Source organism: Caretta caretta, chromosome 2 (genome assembly GCF_965140235.1).
Source record: "Caretta caretta isolate rCarCar2 chromosome 2, rCarCar1.hap1, whole genome shotgun sequence".
Classification (NCBI taxonomy): Eukaryota; Metazoa; Chordata; order Testudines; family Cheloniidae; genus Caretta; species Caretta caretta.
In genome coordinates this window covers 121,811,592-121,836,066 of record NC_134207.1, presented here as the reverse complement: position 1 = coordinate 121,836,066, position 24,475 = coordinate 121,811,592, and positions in this window count along the sequence as shown.

The following is a 24,475-nucleotide window of genomic DNA, read 5'->3' as shown; positions in this document are numbered from 1 at the left end:
AAGGAAACTTTTTTTTTCCCCTTCCCTTTTCAACTTTAAAAGGTGGTATTATTACAGCATTTTGTCTTCCTTTTCCCTGTATGTATAGAGGTGGCACGGTGACGCTGATCTAGTGCTTTTATGTTAGAGGTGATATGTTAGTGCATAAAATATAAGGTAGACATCTTAATGACTAAAGAGAAATCTCCTGAAAAGCCAAAAACTAGCAATATGAGCTAATAGCAAGCACGTCTCCTACAGTATATTCTCCCTTCTAAGAGAAAGTTGCCAGAGGCATAATAGCATTGCATGGCCAACATTTTCAATCTTGGTTGCCTAAAGTTAAGTTCCTAAATCTATATTTAGACCCTTAAATTAGTGGTCAGTTGATTAGAGGACTGATAACTTCCATTGAGGTCAATGGGAGCTGTGGGTACTCGGCACCTTTCAAAATCAGGCAACTTATTTAAGTGCTTAGCTTTAGGCACCGTGTGTGAATATTTGGCCATATCCTTTCTGTCTCAATTTCCACATCTGAGAAATGGGGATATTAATAGTTATCCACCCCTCTGGGGTGTTGTGTGGATGAGATAGTGGGTTCTGTTAACTTCTGCTGGAACAGGGGCCTGCACATTGCGGCCTCCTACCCCAGTGGAGAATTTGCCTGTAAGGACAACAGACGTTATTTATATCCCTGAGCTCTCCCAGAGGTTCAGTCAGAGGGAGGTAGCCTTAACCTGTGGGGTTGCCCAAGGGATACATTGAATGCCCTAGTCAGCACTGTTCACTTTCAGGCTTGTCATGACTGGCTTCATCTGGCATTATGAGTGCCCTCTAACACCACAGAGTACATCAGCAGAAGATGATTCAACTCCAATGTCTACCTAGTGTTTGGAGTGTGAAAAGTGAGAAATTTTTGTGTGGGGTTTAAAATTATTTTTAACACCCTTTTGCCTCTTCGGTGCTGTCCTCCTCAAGAGAGAAAAGAGATCATGAGTCAGACCCCAAAAGATCATGAGATGGGTCCAAAAAGGAGCCTTTTAAGAAATTATATTTTGAACTGTCTTTTGATATTTTTTGAAATCTCCCTCTCTACTCCCAGTATGTGAGAGACAATCAGTGTTGGGTAAAGTGATTTTTGGCTCCTATGGTAGCAGCTCACTCCTACATCTGCCTGCCTCTTGCACCAAAATTAATTTTGCACCCCAGTCCTCACATCCGTTCAGCATCATCTCTGCTCCTCCTGGGGCTCATCACTCTCTCTTTCCTAGGCCTGGTTGGGTGCCACAGGGAGTGTAGCAGGGAAGGGCAGAGGTACGACCCTATCTGTATTGCTCTCAGGAGGAGGGAGCAAAACCACCCTGGGTTCTTCCTGCTCCCTACTCCCCACCTGTGAGAATGGCTTCCAATTGCTGAGGGGAGGGGAAGCAGAGAAGAGAGCTCTTACCACAGCAGCTTTGACTGGCTGCTCTTCCCCGGCAGGCAGGCAAGTGTGGCAGTGTGCCAGTCAGAGGGCATGCCTCCCCACCTCACCCCCAGAATAGGGCTCAAATTCACTGAAGCTCTGGAGCTTCTTGTATTACTGAGAGACTGATGTCAGCCACCCCCGCCCTCCCATCATCACTCGTGAAAAAATCATGAGAGTTGACACTACTGCCTTCCATCTGTGAAACATGGGCCACATCCTTCCTTCATCCAGTTGCAGGACTGGATACAGTGCCTCTGGTGCTGTGTATTTAGAGTGTTCATGAGAACTCGCCTTTGCATGTAGGCTGCCTGACTTAAACTCAGATATTACTTAGGCCTTGTGAGACAGCACTTATGACTGATGATAAGTCTCACAGAATAAGAACTCATTTTGAAGCCAAGAGCAGATTCTGTGGGCGGGTTTTGGAGAGAACATAATTCTGTCTGTTTTAAAACATCAGTAAAAGCAACTGAATAAGCTGGTGGAGGTAAAGGCGTTCAGATACAGTGAGCCTAATCCTGTTATTGCTCTGCTTCTGGCAGAGACTGATAAGAATTTGAGGAAAGGGATGAAAAAGAAAAGAACACATAGGGTATAGCTGCACAGCCACAAAACAAAAAAAGAAACCCACAGCATTGAGTCTGAGTCCAGGCCAACTGACTTGGGCTTGCACTATGGGGTAAAAAGTAACTGTGTAGACATTCCCCCTTTGGGCTGGAGCCCAGGCTCCAAGACCCTCCACCCTGACTGGGCCTTGGAGCCAGGGCCGGCTCCAGGCACCAGCTTTCCAGGCAGATGCTTGGGGCGGCGTTCAGAAAGGTGTAGCAGTCCGTGTCCCGTGGTGGCAATTTGGCGGCAGCAGTTCGGCGGCGACTGCTTGGGGCGGCAGCATTGGTAGAGCTGCCCCTGATTGGAGCCCAGGCTTCAATCCAAATGGGAATGTCTACACCGCTGTGTTTAACCCTGTAGTGCAAGCCCAAGTCAGTTGAGCTGAGCTCCGAGATTCGCTGCCGCTATGGTGTTTGGGGGTTTTTTGCAATGTATATAAACCCAAAGAAAGGATGGGCCTTCGCCTCTGTGTCTGCCCTGACGTGAATTAACTAATCTTTTTCACTACGAACGTTTAACACATCTTAAGTATTATTGTTGTAATCTCGTAACGGATTACCAGCTACTCAATATTGCTCATTGCAAGTATCCTTGTAGGATACTTCCTTAGCATCAGTCTTCAGAATGTAAGCTGCAAGTCCTAGTCAAAGAGAAAACCACAACTTCAGAAACCTAAATAAACTAGATTTGATTCTGATTTCTAAATTGTGTTTTAGTAAAATAAGTGAATTAGATTGTATTATACCTTTGACTATTAAATAGAATGACTTCTATTGTTTAACTTCTCAACTGTATGACCTTTAGTGGAAAATCACCTCTAGATCTGAATCCAAATCTGACTACAGAAAGATGAGGAGTGTGCCAACAGCTAAGATAAGAAGTTTGTTTTTCATTGCAAAATAGTTTTGCCTTCAGGAAAAAAGAAAGTACTTAAACACACATTTATCTTGAATTCAATGGGACTTAAGCACATGCTTAAATGCTTGCTTAATTTTAGGTGCTTTTCTGAATCAGGGCTAAAATGAACCAGTATTACTGAATGAGCAGGAGAGAGCTAGGCCTATAAGAGCATTATTTTTAACTATTAGCAGTGACTGTTCTGTGGGGACTTTGTGCACAGGTGCCCACAATTACTGGTTAGAGCCAAGATCTTGGGGGAGATGAAGAAGAGGGGAATAAGAAAGCAACAGCATTTGAAATGTGATCTCTGCTATATTGCCTTTTTGTGTGTAGAAACAAAGTGTTGTCTGGCGTTTTTATGTACAAAGCCATGTACAGCACATTAAAAGATTATTTTAAAGGTTGTATACAACTTAACAATTTTAAAGTTCCAGCTTAGCAGTTATTCTTATTAGGTGACTGGACAATCTATCATCATAATAAAAAAGGGGGGGTTTTATGCTAACACACTTCTGAGTATTCAACCAAAATGGAGAAAGATGGGGGGGAAAACACATAATATATCTCAGAAGCAGTAATGTCCTGTTATTGTTAAAAACTGCTGGGACCTCATTAGTGACTATGAAAACATCATCTGTGAGTACTGTGAGGCAATAAATCTGCAGTGTCCAAGGAAGAGAGCGAGGGGGTGGGGGAATAGAGAAAGATCAATGTTTGTACTTGCCATTTTTCTTACCCAGCTGTGAGTTAGTAATTTCCATATCTGCTTGCCAAATGGCTTCCAGAAACTATTACTGATTATGTGAATTCAATAGTCTGCTAATGAACGATAAGATAATGGGGCTGTGTTCAAGAATGTAGGAGACAAATAGTTATTTACATGTAGGGCTGCCCTTTTTCAACTTTTTTTATACATTTTCTAGGCCAGACTGTCAGCTGCTGTATATCCGTGTAGCTCCAGTGATGCTCACAGAGCTGTGATGATTTACACACACTGTCCCAAACGTCATGAAACTGCTACCAAATGAATTTATCTATACTTATTTCTGGAGTATGTATTCCACAGACACTAGTTGAACTTTTTCTGTAGCTTTAGGGGAAAGCGGGGTTTTTTTTATTTTTTGGTTTTTTTTACTAAAAAAATTAAAACAGTAATTGGGATGAAAGAAAGGTAGATCATTTCTTTTAAAATATTCAAATAGCTCCATAAATGTATGTAGTACTTTACAAGACTTAGTCTAAGACCTTTGAATAGTTTTTTATCACACCCCTATCTACTGTAGTTACATTAACGATATTTTTCATCCCATAGGTATATGGGACTACTGCAGCCATGGGGCAAGCAGGCATAAATCCATCAACGGCAGAATGAATGCCCTATGCTATGGCTGCATTTGACGCTGGATATGCACCTGCCATTATAATGTGGACCGTTCTTGGGTGGAAAATCAGTTGTCAGTAACTGTTTTTAGCTGGGGAAGTGAAGAATAATTAAGCCAAGGAATTTAGGTAGAAAGAGTGCACAGTAATTACTTAAGATATCTACCTATTCATCCATTTGTGAGAAGTGCCATGGGAGCCTGTAATGACCACAAGTGGAATGCAGACTGAACAAGTGGGGACAATTTGCTGATGTGAAAATTATAGATTGGCTTTACAAGTAACTCCAATTTTTTGGACTAATAGATCTGTTTGCTCCAGGCCCTTTTCCTCCTTTTGGCATTGTGGCACCTTAGTGGCTGAGTGAGGCTACTGGCTTTGTGTTTATTTGCACTATCTACTCCACACCATAGAAAACAGTGGGTCTTCACTGAAATCTGTGTTACTTTTCAAGTGGTGCAGACCGTGCGCAATTGTCCCAATAACTGTAAAAGAAAAATGCACATTTCTTCCTAGAGACATAAGGAACCTCACACCTCAGGAAGAGGGCAGCTGCAGATCACAGTAGGAGCATCCTCCTCTACAACACAGCTGCGGCTCATGCAGATCACAGTATGCATCTTGACAATTAATTTCCCTGAAGTCCATGTTGGTATGAATACCTAGTTCTTAGCACCTTTCATCAGTAGCTCTCAAAGCTGTGACACAGAGAGGTGAAGTGACTCACCCAAGGTCACACAGCAAGCTAGTGGCACAGCGAGGAATAGAATGTAGGTCTCCTGAGTCCCAGTCCCATGCTCTATCCATTAGGCCACACTGCTTTGCTCAGAAGGAAAGAAGTGAATTGGGAATGAGTCACCTCCAAGGATATTAGTTGGCCTCTATATGATAAAATAACCTCACAGATAGTCACTAAACATGCTCACAGTCTCTATCCACAGTTCCTTTTAGAAAAAGTGTTAAAATTAAGGGTATACATTTTATTTACACTTTTTTGATATTTGCTTTTGTAAATTTCTGCTTGCGTGGAACATCCAAACATTGTCAGACTCTTCAGTATGAAATAAAATGGGAATCAGTGGCTGCCAAACACTCATGCTAACCTCACGCTCTGAGGTGTGTGTCTCAGGGAAATGTGTTGCCACGGGGTAAAAAAAAAAAAAATCAAAGGATGGCTTGTGATTAAATACAAATCATCTTTCTCCTGTTGAGTTAAACACTAAAGACATGAACATTTAGAAATAAACAAGTCCTGTGGCTAAGGTCACATGACTCATTAAAAAAGAAAACTTGGGTCTTACTATTAGTTACAATGCTCCCAGTCAACTAGTATGAATCCAGAAATATCTAACCAAATCGTATCATAACCCATAATTTGCTCAGCCTGAACTCCTTGACCATACTGAGTTTACTTATTACATTCATACATTAAAGCATTTCTAGAGTCAGGGGCTCTGACCTGTCAACCCAGTACCAGGTAGGGTTGCTAACACCTAATGCAACCTCCAGGAATATGTCTACCTAGAGTGGGAACCCTCCTTGATACTGAATCTCATAACTCATCAAACCCTGTTTTACAAGACTTTGAAATTGTGTCTAATGGTCAGCCAGGTACTCTGATCCCGATTAAACATCTTGAGTCTGATCACAAACTCTGCTCTCAATTCCATTGGGGGTAATTCCATTGTCTTCAAAGAGTTATTCTGGATTTAAACTGTTTTACTGAGATCAGAATCTAGACCCACGTGAGAACAGCAAACACTCAGGTCTGTATTTTAAGAGGTGCTGAGCACCTCAATTCTAAATGAAATCAATGAAAGTTGCAGGGTCTCAGCACCTTGCAATTCAGGTCCTCAAATTGGGCACCCAGAACCAAAGACACCCAAAAGAATGGATGTTTGAAAATGTTGATCTAGCTTTCTTTTTAATTTGGGAGGTCCCAGCTTTGAACTCTCCTGTTTCACCTGCACCATTTTAGACAAGAACGCCTTTAATGTATCTTTTCTCTTGCCCACTGGCTGTAATCCAAAACCTGTTAGTTCCCTGCTGAAAGAGCCTTCTTCAGAAACCAGTAGCAGTGCTGGTTCATAATACAGGCAGAGCCAACAACAGCAAAGATGAAATCTGACCATATCCAATCAAAGGTCATCTCCAGGAGTATATCCCATCAGTCAGGAGGCAAAGATGGTCAATCATGATTTACAGTAATCTGAAATAAAGCTCTAGTTCTTGCCTTGGAAGGGATCCCAAGTTTAGTAATGGATCTAACAGAATTACATGCTAACTTGGTCCATATTTGTGTTTCATAAATGCAAAAAAGCCAACAGGAAAGCAATGAGCCCCCGATGAGCTGTACCTTTCAGAAGAAAAATGACATTTTATTGGACTGGGCCTTTGTGTGATCTCAGTTAATAGAGTAAAGGACAGTTTGACATTCATTCCCAAGGGTCAGTAGTATCTTCCTTCTACTGGATTGTGTGTGTGCACACACATGTGACCACAAATTGCCAATTAACCTATATAGTGTATACATAAAGGAGTGATTAACAAGCAAATATAATTACAGTTTCCAGTCTGGACAAAGGGTCGGAGCAGTAGGACAATTGTACACATGAGCAATCTTACTGCTTAACAGGAATGAGGCGTATTCATGCCAAAAACTTCTGCTCTCTCCATCGTGTATTTTATTAGAGGAAAATTAGGTGCATGCCTTTTTGAAACCAATGACACACAAATACCTTGATTTTTTTCACTCTGTCCAGAAGTCTAAAGTAGCATGTTAGCTTTTAACATCAGATCAAAACAAGTATACTAAAGTGGTGTTCTGACAGAGATGTCAGTCCATCTGATAAATAGCAAGAAGAGAAACAATGGAATATGAAACAATTGGAGGAAAAATAGTAATACAGTATATGCCATATTTCCACATTATGCATTTGATTATCACAGCTCTACTATGGCTTTAACTATATGGCTGGACTGTCTAGCATTTGTGTTTTCTGAGGTGGGGATAGGAATGGTTTTATGTTTACTTGCTGTTTTGGCTTTTTTTTAAAAAATTAAATCTAGTATCTTAAATAACAGTCCATCAAAAGTGGCAAGAAAAACAAATTACTGTTTATGACTGTGTGATACTGTGATTACTTACTATCTGAGTATATGCAGTATACCCAGACAGGCTGTGACTGGCTAAGAGGGTCAATACTGAAGCTGAGATTTGCAAAGCCACTTAAAAAATTAATCAGAATTGGGCATTCATATTTCTTAAACAGTTTGGAAAATCTCAGCATACATGTTTATTATCCCCCAGATTCACCACTACATGCTAGCAAGCACAACGATTAACAGACCTTTATTCTCATTCCTCCATGCTAAATTAGATCGCCAGACTGAAATTTGCTAACTTTTTTTGGGGGGGCGGCTTAATCTTTTCTGTACAGACACATATTTCCAGCCTTAACATTTTCCTGCTACTCTATTGGTTTAATCTCCTCCTTCTTCAGAGAATTTGACTAACCCAAGGGCTAGTGTTCACATCTTCTAGCTGTGAATTGCAATTTCAGCTAATTCTTGAAGAATTAAGTAATTAATAGAAACACTCATCTCGATTTCAGAGGAAATTAATCTACAATGGTGAAAAGTTTCCTGAAATCTGTATAAAAAGCCATCTGACTAGAGCTGGAAAATCAGCCCAAACATGAAAGCTATTAATTGGACCCTTATGCCAGTTAGTAACTCTCTGTCAATTAAAGTTATTGAAGCAAATGAACACTCAGCAACTGCCAAAGTTTTTAGTCCACCCCCTTGGTCATGTGCGAGTGCTGATAATTTACCAGACCCGTGACTCTGCCATTTTGGCCTCTGATTCAATTACTTTAAAATGTTCCTGGCAGGTCAGTTGTTGTTGTTTTAGGCTGTTGACAATACCAGTAATATGCACCTGATTCTGATCTCACACCTGTGCAAATCAAGAGTAGCTCCATTGAAGACAATGGAGTTAGACCAGTGTAAAACCACTGTAAGTTTAGAATCAGGCCTGCTCTCATTAATGGCAGCCCAAAATTCAACTATTTATCAAAACAAGGATGGCATGGATGACATCAAAAGTTGTCCATGTTCCCAGGGAGACTGTCACCCTGGGAACAAAAGAGATGCCCTGTAAGGACTATGTGATCTTCAGGTGGACTTTTCCAATATTGCACAATATCTCATGAAAACAGGTTAGAAGTAAGCTATTACTTCTATAGGACTGAAACAATACTTCATGGGCATGCCTATGGACAGAAAAGGCTTCCAAGCCATGTGCTGGGCAGTTTGTGTTTGAAACAAAGGAAGCACAAGCCGTATGGCAAAAGACTATAAAAGGCAGCTGCATTTTCTCCATTTTGTCTTCAATCCTGCTTCTTACCTCTGGAGGAACTTTGCTACAAATGGAAGCTCTGAACAAAGGACTGAATGACCCATCCAAGTTGTGGATGTATTCGAGAGGGACTTTCAAGCCAGCAAACTCACCAATACTGCTAGGAACCTGATATAGGGACTTTGAAGTCTTTGTATGTATGTGACTACTTTGCCATTTAACAACTCTCTTCTTGTTCTTTCTTTTTTCTTTATAATAAACCTTTAGTTTTAGACACTAAAGGATTGGCTGGCAGCATGGTATTTTGGGTAAGCTCCAAATCTATATTGACCTGGTAATGTGGCTGACCCTTTGGGGTCAGAAGAACATTTTATATATGTGAGCAGAGTTTAAAATTTTCATTTACAGGACCTAGGTGCTGATTGGGAAGCAGAGACTGGAATGCAATAAAGGGGGTTGTGTGAATTTTTTTTTTTTTTTTTTTTTTGCTTCTTGATAACCAGTGTGGGGGATCAGAAGCGTAGTTTGTGACTGGTTGGGAGGTTTAACTTCAGTGTTACCCACCAGTCTTGGGAGTATCTGTTCTCCCTTTGCAGCCTGCCCTGACCTTGGCATTACCAGTGAGGGCTGCACCAGTCACCCCAGGTCACAACTACTATTATTTTAAAATGTACTCCCCTAGAATTATATGAGGATTCCACATTGTGGGTACTTGGAGTGTAACTGCAAGTAGACAGTGTTTATTGATGACTAAGGCCCCATGCTGCAAGCTGCTCTATGCAGGCAAATGCCTAAACCTTCAATGAATCCTAATGAAGTCAATGGCTCCATATAGATATAGGGATCCACCCATGCAGAATTGATTGCAGGATTGGGGATCGTTTCCACAAGTTTTTAGTGCCATTTGTGTTTTTTGTTTCAAAGCCCAAGTGGGAATGTCCACATGGTTATTTTTAGTGACCTATCAGGAGCCTGAATATGTAGACCTGGGTTCTGAGATTCACTGACGCAGGCTCTGAGGCTGTTTTTGCAGGGTAGTTGGTACCCTATGGGGCAAGACAGGAAAGGGATATCCCATTCCAAACATGGGGGGAGAGGGTGGGAATCACTCAGCAAAATGAAAATCATATAAATTCATTATTGGGGGGGGGAATGTTATAGTATGTAAATGACACCCTTTTTTTTTTTTTTGCTTCAGTAATTTTTAGGCATTATTATTTCATCATAATTAAATAGCATAATTATACCATATCCATCAGCTTCAAAACATATTTTAAAACAAAGTTTTTATTTTAGTTTCATTCTTTTATTTCTGTTTTTATATAAACTTAAAAATGGAGGATAATGTAAAAGGGAAATATTGGTTAATGAGATCAGAGATGAGCTCGTCTTTCCTCTACCCTGGTGTTAGAAAACAGAGAGAGAGAACTGGTCAGAACACAACAAATATGTGCAATACTTCACCTTCCAGTTACACTTTAGTCTGTATGCAGGAACTGATATAGCTAGAGCAGAACCCAAAGTTCAGACACTTCTCTCCATTATTAGCCCTAAAGTCTTTTTCATTTTGAAAGGATTATTCATACTGACGTTTGGAGAGTTAAGCAGCACTACTAGCGCTGGGCAAATACTGCAAATAATATTCATGAACATCCATGCAAATAAAAACCAGGCATTTGATGTAATGATCAGTGTTGACCCCCCGCCCCCTTTTTACTTGCCTTTCCCAAACATTTGTGGAATATATATTTCTTTCAGAAGAAAATTAGCAGAAAGAGAGTCTCTCCAATACCTATGTGAATATGTATTTACAGGAATATACACATCAGAGGTGTTCGTGTGCACATCTTGCAAAATCTGCATAAATTTAGGAGTAGAGCTGGGCAAAGTTTTCATCCAAAACTTTTTTCATCCAAAAAATATGCATTTTTGGCAGCAAAGAAATGATTTGCAAATTTGTGTCCGTTTTATCAAATTGTTCGTGTCCCCTCCCCACCTCCAAAAATTCTAAAGGTTTTTACATGATTTTGATTTTTTTAGTTCATCTTGTTCTGAAATTTCCTTTAATTTTGTTTTTAAAAATTCAAAGTCTTAAATACTCAGCATAGAAATTAAATATTTTGTTTTGAGTCAAATGAAATCTTCCGTTCCACTCAAAATTAAAGTGTTAATAACTTTCTGATTCCCACAAAACTTGTTTTTGGTGTGACCTAAAGCAATTTTTTATGAGTATTATCTTCAGAATTGGCACTGTACTGCAAAATACATTGTTCACACAGCTTTCTGCAGGAGTCAGTCAATCAATGGGGACAGAAGTAATGTCTTCATCGGATGCATACTGTGGAAACTGCAGAAGTGAGCTGTAGCTCACGAAAGCTCCTGCTCAAATAAATTGGTTAGTCTCTAAGGTGCCACAAGAACTCCTTTTCTTTTTGCGAAGTAATACCATGTGACTTAGGTAACCAATCACACAATATAAATAGCAATCAGTGCTTTGTAATTCATCATGAATAATTTGATAGCAATAAGGATGAAATAAGTGGCTTATATAAATGTCAAATAACTTCTAATAACAAATGTTGAGTGAATGTTGTTCATAATAAAGTAGTGTAATGAGAAGAGCAGTAAATGTAAGTCAGGTGTAAATTAGATAGTGTGCACTGAATGGGACAGAGATATCTGTTCACTGAACAGATTGAATATCAATAAGTTAATGCTGAAAGTACTATGTGCAGATTTCCTCTTCTGTTCTAATATGTTGTTGCAAATAAATATTTCACACCTGTCTTGTTCACTTAATACCATCCAGACTGAACATTGCAGAAGGTAGGGATCCTGCATGAGTAATAGTATATGGTCACATAATTAAACACTGCATTTTAGGCCCCAATCCAGCAAGGCTGGGATTTTCAAAGGGAGTTACAGGAGTTAGGTGCCCAATTTCCATTGTGTTTTTTTTTTTTAATGGGATTTGGGAGCCTAGCTCCCTTAGGCCCCTTTGAAAATCCCACCTAAATCATTTAAGCACTTTAAATGTAAGCACATGTGTGGTTCCACTGAAGTCAATAGAACTACTCACATGCTTAAGTGCACTGCTGAGTTGGGGTGTCTGGAGGCATATGGGTGGCTGCATTGATAGATAATTTCAAGGTCATTTTTTACAGCATCTGTCCATTTCTTTAGGCAACTTTCCAAACTCTACTGTGTTTATCCACCATAATAATGATCCCACCTGTGACTAACCTCTAGCTCTCAACCTATCCCAAATGCTTGAGAAAAATAATATGCTTTGCAGAGTTCCTGGACGCTAGTCTACCAGAGCTTGGGTGTGTTTAAAACAAGGTAGGAGTGAAAATGCCCAACCAGCAGGCCCATCCTCTTTTAAACCAGGGGACTGCTTGCTCAGGTGTCTCTGCTAATCACAGCTGTAGCAGAGCACAGACAGGGACTTTGTTTAAGGTAAACAGAGTGAGAGACAATAGATGAGATAATATATTTTATTGGACCAATCTTTGCTGATGAAAACTACAAGCTTTCAAGCTACACAGAGCTCTTTGGGTTTGTAGAAGGAAACCAGTGTGTCTTATCCTGGGACCAACACAGCTACAACACTGCAAATGATAGAGAGACTGTAGATAAACAGGTGCCAAATCATTTAAGGCTGCTTAAATAAACTCTTACCTCTCAGAATGTTATACTGCTGCCCTTCCTCCTAGCATCAAAGTGTCCTCAATGTGAAATCATAGCAATAGTGAAATCCCTAGTTGGCTTCCTGGAGTCTGACACTGCTCCCTTTTCACTAGTCTGCTTGGAGTAGTGGCTTGGCTAATATTTTAGATTTTATTATTTTTTTCACTTTTTGGTTGGTAGGTGTTTCTTGGGTAAAAGGAGGGGTGTCAGTGTTGGGAGTGTCATTGTAATTGTGGAAAGGCCACTGACACTGCAAACCCCACCTTAAGGCTAATGGGCAGCCAGTGCAGATGACCAAGCACTGGTGTAATGTACTGTCTGTGTGAAGCACCACTTCAGAAGGAAGACAGCTGTGTTCTAGTTTCAGCTTCCAAACAGTTCCAGGGTGTAGTCTGCATGATCGTGGTGTTACGCCTTTTCTCCCAAGTTAGTCAAATTCTGTTGTGAGTTGTTCCAGTAAGGAGGAGAAACTGATGACAGAAACAGGTATTTTTTATGCAGTTTTGTTTTATTTACAAAGATTATACATCAAGTCCAGTTTCCCAGAACACAGTAGGAATCAAGCAATAGGAATCAATTCCTCTGCTCACTGTTCTAAGCCTACCTTGCCAGACAGTGCTCTGTGCCCAAAAATCTCTCTCTCAGGACCACATTACCAACACTTCTGTTACTGTCTGCTTGGCTTTCTGACTGCTTCTACCTCTGTCCTGCTACTCTCTCTCACATACACACATGCTCTCTCATTCTCTCTCACACACACAACGTGCAGAGGAGTCCCTGCCTACATAGTCTGAATTCCTGAGCAGACTCATATATCCCTGTTTTGGGTGGTGACATGCTTCGCTCTCTCTTACAGTTATCTTAAAATTATGAAAGGTGATGGTTAAACCTGTAAACAGTTTAGTCTTGAGGCGACAAAAACATGGATAAGTTTAGCAAGCTCTAAAGACCAAAAAAAAAAAAAAATTGCAGTAGGAAAACATATGTCTTTTTCTACAAACACAGAGGATTATCTAAGCACTTATTAGTCAGGTCTGATATTTTGTTATCCACAGCTGACCAGTTCAGTTAAATCTGTTGCTGTGCTTTCTCACTCCAGGGGGGGAAAAAATCCATGATCTGAAAAGAATTCCTGGTCCCACTCCAGTTCCTAGTGCACAATTGCCAAATCACAAAAATCATCTCACTATCCTAAAGGCTGTGTTTATCATTATTTCAAATATCACTGACTTTGCACTCTTGTTGGCAATCTCCCTGGAAAGGCCAACGACTGAGAATGGAGACAGAACTAACTTATCTATCTAGGTACTTATGTAGTCCTCATCATCTCGGTATCCAAGGGTTTCTTCAGGGTAGAGTTTAGGCACACTGATAGGGCAGAATGGCATTGTCCATGCTCTTCACCTGGTCAGCGGAGAGAGGACTTTATTCTCCAAGGCTATCAATCTAGCAGCTTGGAAGGGCAGTAAGTTCTCTTTCACTCTCACAAATATGTTTCAGTCAAAAGAATCTGTAAAATGGATATACAAACTGACTGCCCCAATTATTTTTACTTTTAATCTCCTTTCCAAAGCTATTACTAATCAGCATTACCATGAACCCATCAGAATATTTTCAGTAATAAGCTCTGTCTTGAAAACCTGAATTTAAAATAAGGGGAGAAAAAAGTATCTTCAAACCAGATGCCACAACTGCTCATGAGGCAGCCTGTAATTCAAACCTGGATCCCCTCAGGCATGCTATGCATACATCTGTATTTTAGGGATAATGGTCCCACAATAAAAATACAGTGAGTGGTTTTGCCCTAATGATCCTGTACAAGTTATACACAACACACGAGGGTTCTGTCACTTGTAAGTAGGGGTCAAGAACCCTGCCTGGGTGGAGGAGGCAGAGCCACTGCTTTCCTGAAATCCTTCCTAGTGCCAGGAAATGTCACCACACCCACAGCTTCTAGATTTAAGCCAAGGTGTTCCAGGGGCACAGTCTGTCATACAAGGCACGCCTGTGGAAAATAGTTTTATAAAGTGTATCCCGTTTCTTTCATCTTTCATTCCTTACTGCTGAAAAAAAAAAAAATCAAGGTAGTTCATTATGAGGGGAAAAATAGAGTTTTTGTTCAGTGTCCAAAACTGAAAGAGCCAAAAGCAAACTTTTGATTTTTCACATATTGCAGACTGGTCAAGACAGGGTTTATTTCCACTGAGTTAACCAGCGGATAATTAAAATTTGACCCTGTTGGCATAAAGCAATCCTGTTGATGGAGTGACATGAGAGAGAGAGAGAGAGGGAAATAGGCAGAGGCTTCCAGCTCAAGTATTACTGCAAAAATATTTAACCACTGGTTGTTTCTGGTACATACGTTAATTTGTGTTTGATGAAGTAATCACCCCCACCATACTTGGTTATAAACTCTGGTATTTTGTAATTAGAAATTAAATCTGTTTGAGACTACCGGTGTACTGTGAAATAACTAATCCTGTTTTATTACCTCACTTCAAGTATAATTGTATCTCTGGCCAAAACATCAGGCTCTGAAAAATGAATACTTTATTTTAAAAGAATTAAAATGAAAACATTGTAGGATTGGTTTGGTTTGCAATCACATTACTGATTATTGTATTGGGGATGAAGACACGAGCTGCTAGTTTCTTTTCAATAAGTAATCATATCATCTGTCTCACATCGGCTTCCCCAGAAAGTGTCCAGATTCATTTGATTTTACAGTCCATAAATTCTGTAAAGATCTTGAATATCTTCCTGTTTGCCTCCAGACGTATTTTAAAACTGTATGTTCAATGGCTTTCTCATACATGCTGGGGCACCATGTTTCTCATTTTCAGTGGAGGGTGGAGACATCTGAGAAGTTAGTATGCACAACTGATACATACAGGTACCCTCGGAGATAATATGCAGCAGTGGGTAAAAAAAAATCTCTAGTATATGACTGCCTGCAAATGGACAGGAAAATCTATGTGCTGCAGACAGAAGCCACAATTATTTTATGAATCAAATGCAGGCACAGACACACGAGTAAAATGGAGCTGGGATTAGAACTTCTGTCCTTGAGCACTAAAACACACAAGACTTCCTTTAATTCAAATGATAAAAACCCAGGTAGTAGTAGCGGTAGCAGATCTCTTATCCTTTGTGACCTAGCCATAGAGGTAGGGTTACCACCTTTGAAATGCAAAAAAACCCAGCAACTCCCTGTCTCCCGAATAAGGCAAACTTGCTGCAACTGTTACCCAACCCCCAACCACAAGGCAACTCCACACCCGTACCTGCAACAGCCACTTATAGTATCTAGTGAGATGTAGTCTGTTTTGTTTAGTCAGCTGTCATTAAATGTGCAGCTTCTGACGCAAGCTTTTCTCCCCCAGGGGTAGTAGGATCACTTCACCATCACCCTTATTTTCCATTATTTAATAGGTCTTGCACGTCTCCTTACTCTCACATGACTCAAACCTTCTCTTGCACACACACACGGCACACTTGCGTTTTGGTAGGCAGACAGCTGCTGTTTTCAATAGTTTTGCTCTGTTATCACTTTTACTGCAGAAGTGGGAATGCTGCAGCTGCATCTTTAGCTGGACACAGAAATGTTTAACATTAGATATCTCAGTGTATTGTGGTGATAATGCAAATCTTTCAACCCATGTAAAAAAACAATCCAGATTATTTTTCTGGCAACTGGCAAATCCATAAAAAAACCCTGACCAGGCTGGTCAAATACTGGCCAGGTGGTAACCGTACATAGAGGGGCAACATCACTGAATCTCTCATACATACAAAGCTAGTAAACTGTATACTTCCCCTGGTTAGACAAAGCTCAGCTAGCATGCTAGCTTCACAGGACTACACATCCTATGTTTAAATGCCATCAGTAAAGAATCTATGGACTGAAAACAATTTCTATAGACCATGGATTCGTAGTCATCAACACTAGCTTTGAACTCCTGTGAATATTTCACAGAAAGATACACAAGGAGCTGAGACTAGAAGCCTGGTGAACTTCAGAAGCTCAGGATTAGCTTTGTCTAACTTGGTGGGGAGGTAAGTAAGTATTTAGGGTGAGGTCTTCACTGCTGCTCTGGCCCCTTTATGCTGAGCAAAAGGGATGGAGTGGCGTAAAGAGGGTGTCAAGGTTTCTTCCCGACTCTGAACTCTAGGGTACAGATGTGGGGACCTACATGAAAACCCCCCTTAGCTTATTTTTACCAGTTTAGGTTAAAACTTCCCCAAGGTACAAACTATTTTACCTTTTGCCCTTGGACTTTATTGCTGCCACCACCAAGCATCTAACAAATATATAACAGGGAAAAAGCCCGCTTGGAAACATTTTCCCCCCAAAATCCTCCCAAACCCTACACCCCCTTTCCTGGGGAAGGCTTGATAAAAATCCTCACCAATTTGCATAGGTAAACACAGACCCAAACCATGGGATCTTAAGAAAATGAAAAAGCAATCAGGTTCTTAAAAGAAGAATTTTAATTGAAGAAAAAGTAAAAGAATCACCTCTGTAAAATCAGGATGGTAAAGACCTTACAGGGTAATCGGATTCAAAACATAGAGATTCCCTCTAGGCAAAACCTTAAGTTACAAAAAAGACACAAAAACAGGAATATACATTCCATTCAGCACAACTTATTTTATCAGCCATTTAAACAAAACAGAATCTAACGCATCTCTAACTAGATTGCTTATTAGCCCTTTACAGGAGTTCTAACCTGCATTCCTGCTCTGGTCCCAGCAAAAGCAACACACAGATGGAGAGAGCCTTTATTTCTCCCCCCCCGCTTTGAAAGTATCTTGTCTCCTCATTGGTCATTTTGGTCAGGTGCCAATGAGGTTATCCTAGCTTCTTAACCCTTTACAGGTGAAAGGGTTTTTCCTCTGGCAGGAGGGGTTTACCCTTCCCTTTATATTTATGACAGAGGGCTATAAAAGTCCTATTTCTGGCTAGGAGAAAATTCCCCTAGTGCAGGCACTGTGGAAGATGGTTGTAAAAGCCCCCTCAAAAGATCTGGTGTATAGGATATGTGTTGGGTGTGCAGCAGGAGATCGATGGAAAGAGGCAATGCTGTGCCCCCTGGGGTGGAGGGGATGCTGTAACTTAGGCCCCCATGGCTCTCCAAGTTACACCAGGAACTGCTTCAGTCCATGAATCTGGCATATGTAGATCCCTCCCTCATGAACTTCAAGTTCTTTGCTGCGCCTCTTAGAGTAAGATTCTGTCCTATATCTCTTAGTGCACTAGTTTCCCATTTATTGGTAAGTGATGTTGCTTTCTAGTGGCTATCCCACAGAGAGGATATGAGATCTAACAATTGCAAGAGGTCTCCTTTAGTTCAAGTGGTAGAAGTCTGTTTTTGGAGCTGATAAGTTCACAAGAGTTCCGGTCTCCATTTCACATTTGTGTCTGTAAACTTTGTAATTTCTTGTCTGCTGTTTTGCAGTACATTGATTCATTACAGTTTCTCATTCTTGGCTTCAGACTTTGGGTTGCTGCACGTAAATAGTTGCTTCTTCTAATTGTTTTAATTTTGAGTGTTATGCACATTCAGCTGTTTTTAACTATAATGGATACAAACATAGGATGAAGTGTTGGCTAGTAGCCTGACCTATGCAACACACCAAGCAGCTCTACTGACTTTTGTTGGAAGTTAGTTAGTACCATGCAGGATAAAGTCCTCGCAGATTTGATTCCTGGCTGTATGGCAGTCTTGCTTGGAAAGCCACCTAAATTTTATATGTATCTCAGTTTTCCTTTTTGAAATGGGGGTATAAATGAGATATTTTGAGGATATATTAACTCAGGTTTTTTAAAACACTTCAAGATCCCTAGATGATAGGTGCTATAAAAGTACCAAGTGTCATTATTTATTTTATATGCATGATATTTCTGTATTTTAGTCACAATTCTGATTGGTTGAAACAACATTTAATAACTAACTTGTGGGTTTTTTTGTTTTGTTCTTTTGGCTAGAAAATCACTCTAGCTTATTTAAAAGAAAAAAAATCTGGCAATATACCCAGAATTCACATATTCTTACCACTATTATTCGCACAATATATATATAAGAATAGTAAGATACATAGTTTTAAAGAGCTAGAAATTGTTGTCCTCTGGAGAGAGAGAGCCTTAATCGTGAAATAATTCCCAAAGCTGGATATTATCATTTTAAGTAATACATCTGTCCCTTGGGCAATATCTAGTATTATTGAATTACATAGTTATTATTGAATAACTGCGGTTATATTAGTTGTTTACAGCAATATTATCAATTGTCAAAAACATATACATAGTATGATCTGAAACCCGTTGAAATCAATAGGAACATATTCATTGACTTCAGTGGACATTGAATCAGGCTCAGGAAATCTACAGTTTAACACATACAGTAGGAGGGACACTGTGAACGCTGTCTGTGTTATATAATGGAGGGCAATAACTTGAAACAACTGTTCTGAAAGCATCATTTTCCAGTCATTGCTTGACAATAATAATCACCATTTCTTCATTAGGCTTTTTGCATGTGTGAATAAAAGTGCAGGGGACATGTTACATTGCCAGCATATTGTCAACAGAAAGATCATGTGGCTTTATTTTAGTCAGTACTAAAATTAGTGGGTGAGGTAGTGTTTATGTCCTTGGCTGGAAGACACAGTCCTCTTCACATGTCATGTGAAGTAACTAATTTGACACTCTTGAATGATCAATAGTTTTTCTAAACTAATAATTGGCTACCAGTTGGCTGGGGAAAGCCCATAAGAAGCTTTATGACAGGATAACTCTGACAGCATAGGATGTTTAGGGCCACACTTTCAGAGGAGTTCAGCTCTTATTCAGGCACCTAAATAAGCGATCAGATTTTCAAAAAGCATTCAGCATGGTGGATACTGAGCTCATTTGAAAATCTAGCCACAAGTGGCCCAATGAGTGCTGCAAAAATTTTTGAAAATCTGGCACCTATTCTGGATACTAAGCACTTGAAAAAACAGGCCATGAGCTCTTTTTAAAACATGGCTCTGATTCTGCCAGATCCTAAGTGAGGATTCTATGAAATGCTGAGCACATCAGCTCCCATTGAATCTAATGGGAGTCACTCAGCACTTCACAGAAGAGACACATCACCCTGCAAGCTGGGGCCCTGAGGGTTAAAAAGAAACTGAAAAATGCTGGCTTTGAAGCACAGGATTAAATTCTCCTCTGAGTTGCACCTGTTCAACTCTATTGACTCTACTAGTGTCCCTGAGAGCAAAACTTGACCTACTTAAACTTGTTACACGTTTTGGGCTAAATCCTTGCAACAGTTATACAGGGTGGATCTCATCTCAGTGGCAGAAATGAAGGCTTATTTTGGCAGCAGTACAAAAGGGCTGGATGTTTCCAGACTTCAAATAAGGTTTTGCATCAGCTGCACGCTATGTTCCCATTGGGGCAAACTGATCTCCAAAAGGGCAGTGTTTTGGCCACTAAAAGGGTGTTTCTAGCCAAATCACCCCTACACTACTTTAGATTCTATTGTCCTAACACTGGCTGAAATTAAAGCCATATGAGATGCAAAAGTTACTCCACCCCTTAGGTGGAAAAATTATCCTCAACATCCTCTTGAACTCTGGAGCCACTCGGGAGAGGAATGGACATACAGTTTGTGCTATGTATCCTCCACATACTCCAGGTTTGCCAGTGTAAAGTTCTGAATAAAAATATTTGCATTCCAGCTCACAGCGTGGATTTAGGACAATCCTTTATCAATTAAAAATTGTTTGGCTGTTATCACTTTGCTCCCACATTTCATGAAATATGAAGGGAATTTAGGCTTCCTTAGCCCAGGTCTGAACTCAAAAGATTAGAGATGCTTCTTGTCAGGAACAGAGTAAAAAACATAGATAAATAATATATAGGATGACCAGGTTTCTTTTCACTGCTTTTGAATACCCTTTGGGAACACTGTTAGAGAGCTTATTCATTCACTCTCCCACTTCCCTGGTCCTTCTTGCATGAACAGAGAGCAACAATACCCGAAGTCCGAAGGTGCAAACAATGCGATGTTTATTGGGGTGAGCTTCCAGCAAGCTTAAATCCAAGTTCCTTTTTCCCTATTTTCAAATCCCAACTTACTTCCTGTTTGCCCCTAATTTATACAGTAATATTCTTAGCTATACCTTAACCTAATTTCTACTGAAATTTACCTAACCAATCCTAACATATTGTACATGATTAGCTAACCAATTATATCCCACCACCTTAATTAGTTTATACCCAGCAAAATTAATTATACAGCAGACAGAAACAATCACAGAACCAGACACCATGCAAATAAACAATAACAAAGTGGGAACTATAATGACAAAACAATACAGAAGTGAGGATTTCACAACTACATCTATAAAGACATAAGAGTTTCCCAGCTGTGTTGATTGATAAGTGAGTCTTGCCAGACAGAAAACTATCAAACTAAATTTCCTTTTACATCTTCTAGGCTCTTCCCTTTCTCTGGAGGTGATAGATCGGATCACCTTCCTAACAGCCGCAGATTGACTAGTTTGGAATGTGAGGATGTGACCATTCGCTTCCCAGGGTATGGCTGCCTCTGCTGCTTAGCCAAAGGCATTGGCCTAAGAACAGGGCCACAGACTGTCACAGTGAGCAAAGGCCCTTACACAGATTCTTTCTTGTATACCTCTATTACTAGCTAAATGATAAACATAGACCTACATCCTTAAATTATAGGCCTTTACAGGCAGGCTTGAATATCCATATCCTAACAAACATATCATGCAGGAAACTGTTCGCCCACAATGTGAGAAGGTCATCAGCCCTTTGTGATCTGCTGGAGTTGTAACAATTAAATGACAGACATATCAGACAACTGCTTTTTTACTCTGAGTGCCACCATCTGCCAGATCAGAATTGTCTCACCACAGCCAGAAAGTAGGTGTGTGATATGCAAGTAATTTTGCTGAACGTATGCAAAGTGTTCAAGAATTATACAGATTCTGTTTCAGAGGAACAGCCGTGTTAGTCTGTATTCGCAAAAAGAAAAGGAGTACTTGTGGCACCTTAGAGCCTAACCAATTTATTTGAGCATGAGCTTTCGTGAGCTACAGCTCACTTCATCAGATGCATACCGTGGAAACTGCAGCAGACTTTATATATACATAGAGAATATGAAACAATACCTCCTCCCACCCCACTGTCCTGCTGGTAACAGCTTATCTAAAGTGATCAACAGGTGGGCCATTTCCAGCACAAATCCAGGTTTATTCACCCTCCACCCCCCCCACACAAATTCACTCTCCTGCTGGTGCTAGCCCATCCAAAGTGACAACTCTTTACATAATCAAGTCGGGCTATTTCCTGCATAAATCCAGGTTTTCTCACATCCCCCCCACCCCCATACACACACAAACTCACTCTCCTGCTGGTAATAGCTCATCTAAACTGACCACTCTCCAAGTTTAAATCCAAGTTAAACCAGAACATCTGGGGGGGGGGGGGGGTAGGAAAAAACAAGAGGAAACTGGCTACCTTGCATAATGACTTAGCCACTCCCAGTCTCTATTTAAGCCTAAATTAATAGTATCCAATTTGCAAATGAATTCCAATTCAGCAGTTTCTCGCTGGAGTCTGGATTTGAAGTTTTTTTGTTTTAAGATAGCGACCTTCATGTCTGTGATTGCGTGACCAGAGAGATTGAAGTGTTCTCCGACTGGTTTATGAATGTTATAATTCTTGACATCTGATTTGTGTCCATTTATTCTTTTACGTAGAGACTGTCCAGTTTGACCAATGTACATGGCAGAGGGGCATTGCTGGCACATGATGGCATATATCACATTGGTGGATGTGCAGGTGAACGAGCCTCTGATAATGTGGCTGATGTTATTAGGCCCTGTGATGGTGTCCCCTGAATAGATATGTGGGCACAATTGGCAACGGGCTTTGTTGCAAGGATAAGTTCCTGGGTTAGTGGTTCTGTAGTGTGGTATGTGGTTGTTGGTGAGTATTTGCTTCAGGTTGCGGGGCTGTCTGTAGGCAAGGACTGGCCTGTCTCCCGCATGGCCCCACAGTATGCCAACATTTTTATGGCTGATTTAGAACAACGCTTCCTCAGCTCTCGTCCCCTAAAGCCCCTACTCGCGCTATATTGATGACATCTTCATCATCTGGACCCATGGAAAAGAAGCCCTTGAGGAATTCCACCATGATTTCAACAATTTCCATCCCACCACCAACCTCAGCCTGTTCCAGTCCACACAAGAGATCTACTTCCTGGACACTACAGTGCTAATAAACAATGGCCACATAAACACCACCCTATACCGGAAACCTACTGACCGCTATTCCTACCTGCATGCCTCCAGCTTTCACCCTGACCACACCACACGATCCATCGTCTACAGCCAAGCTCTGCGATACAACCGCATTTGCTCCAACCCCTCAGACAGAGACAGACACCTACAAGATCTCTGTCAAGCTTTCTTACAACTACAATACCCACCTGCAGAAGTAAAGAAACAGATTGATAGAGCCAGAAGAGTTCCCAGAAGTTACCTACTACAGGACAGGCCTAACAAAGAAAATAACAGAACGCCACTAGCGGTCACCTTCAGCCCCCAACTAAAACCCCTCCAACGCATTATTAAGGATCTACAACCTATCCTAAAGGATGACCCAACACTCTCACAAGTCTTGGGAGACAGGCCAGTCCTTGCCTACAGACAGCCCCCCAACCTGAAGCAAATACTCACCAACAACCACATACCACACAACAGAACCACTATCCCAGGAACTTATCCTTGCAACAAAGCCCGTTGCCAATTGTGCCCACATATCTATTCAGGGGACACCATCACAGGGCCTAATAACATCAGCCACACTATCAGAGGCTCGTTCACCTGCACATCCACCAATGTGATATATGCCATCATGTGCCAACAATGCCCCTCTGCCATGTACATTGGTCAAACTGGACAGTCTCTACGTAAAAGAATAAATGGACACAAATCAGATGTCAAGAATTATAACATTCCTAAACCAGTCGGAGAACACTTCAATCTCTCTGGTCACGCAATCACAGACATGAAGGTCGCTATCTTAAAACAAAAAAACTTCAAATCCAGACTCCAGCGAGAAACTGCTGAATTGGAATTCATTTGCAAATTGGATACTATTAATTTAGGCTTAAATAGAGACTGGGAGTGGCTAAGTCATTATGCAAGGTAGCCTGTTTCCTCTTGTTTTTTCCTACCCCCCCCCCCCCCAGATATTCTGGTTTAACTTGGATTTAAACTTGGAGAGTGGTCAGTTTAGATGAGCTATTACCAGCAGGAGAGTGAGTTTGTGTGTGTATGGGGGTGGGGGGGATGTGAGAAAACCTGGATTTATGCAGGAAATAGCCCGACTTGATTATGTAAAGAGTTGTCACTTTGGATGGGCTAGCACCAGCAGGAGAGTGAATTTGTGTGGGGGGGTGGAGGGTGAGAAAACCTGGATTTGTGCTGGAAATGGCCCACCTGTTGATCACTTTCTGATGAAGTGAGCTGTAGCTCACGAAAGCTCATGCTCAAATAAATTGGTTAGGCTCTAAGGTGCCACAAGTACTCCTTTTCTTTTTGCGAATACAGACTAACACGGCTGTTCCTCTGAAACCTTTAGATAAGCTGTTACCAGCAGGACAGTGGGGTGGGAGGAGGTATTGTTTCATATTCTCTATGTATATATAAAGTCTGCTGCAGTTTCCACGGTATGCATCTGATGAAGTGAGCTGTAGCTCACGAAAGCTCATGCTCAAATAAATTGGTTAGTCTCTAAGGTGCCACAAGTACTCCTTTTCTTTTTACAGATTCTGTTGCCTTTCTTGATTTTGAAACCAACTTTTCCACCCAAATCCTTAGCCAAAGTAGTGCAGTGAGTGCCATGGCAGGTGGATACTGCAACAAGGAATCTTGCCCCCACGCTATGGAGTTGCTGCAGTAGAGCCTATAGCCCTAAATCACAATTCAACAAAGTACGTAAGCACATGATTAACTTTAAACATGTACTTAAGCCCATCCCTGTTCAGCAAAGAACTTAAGCA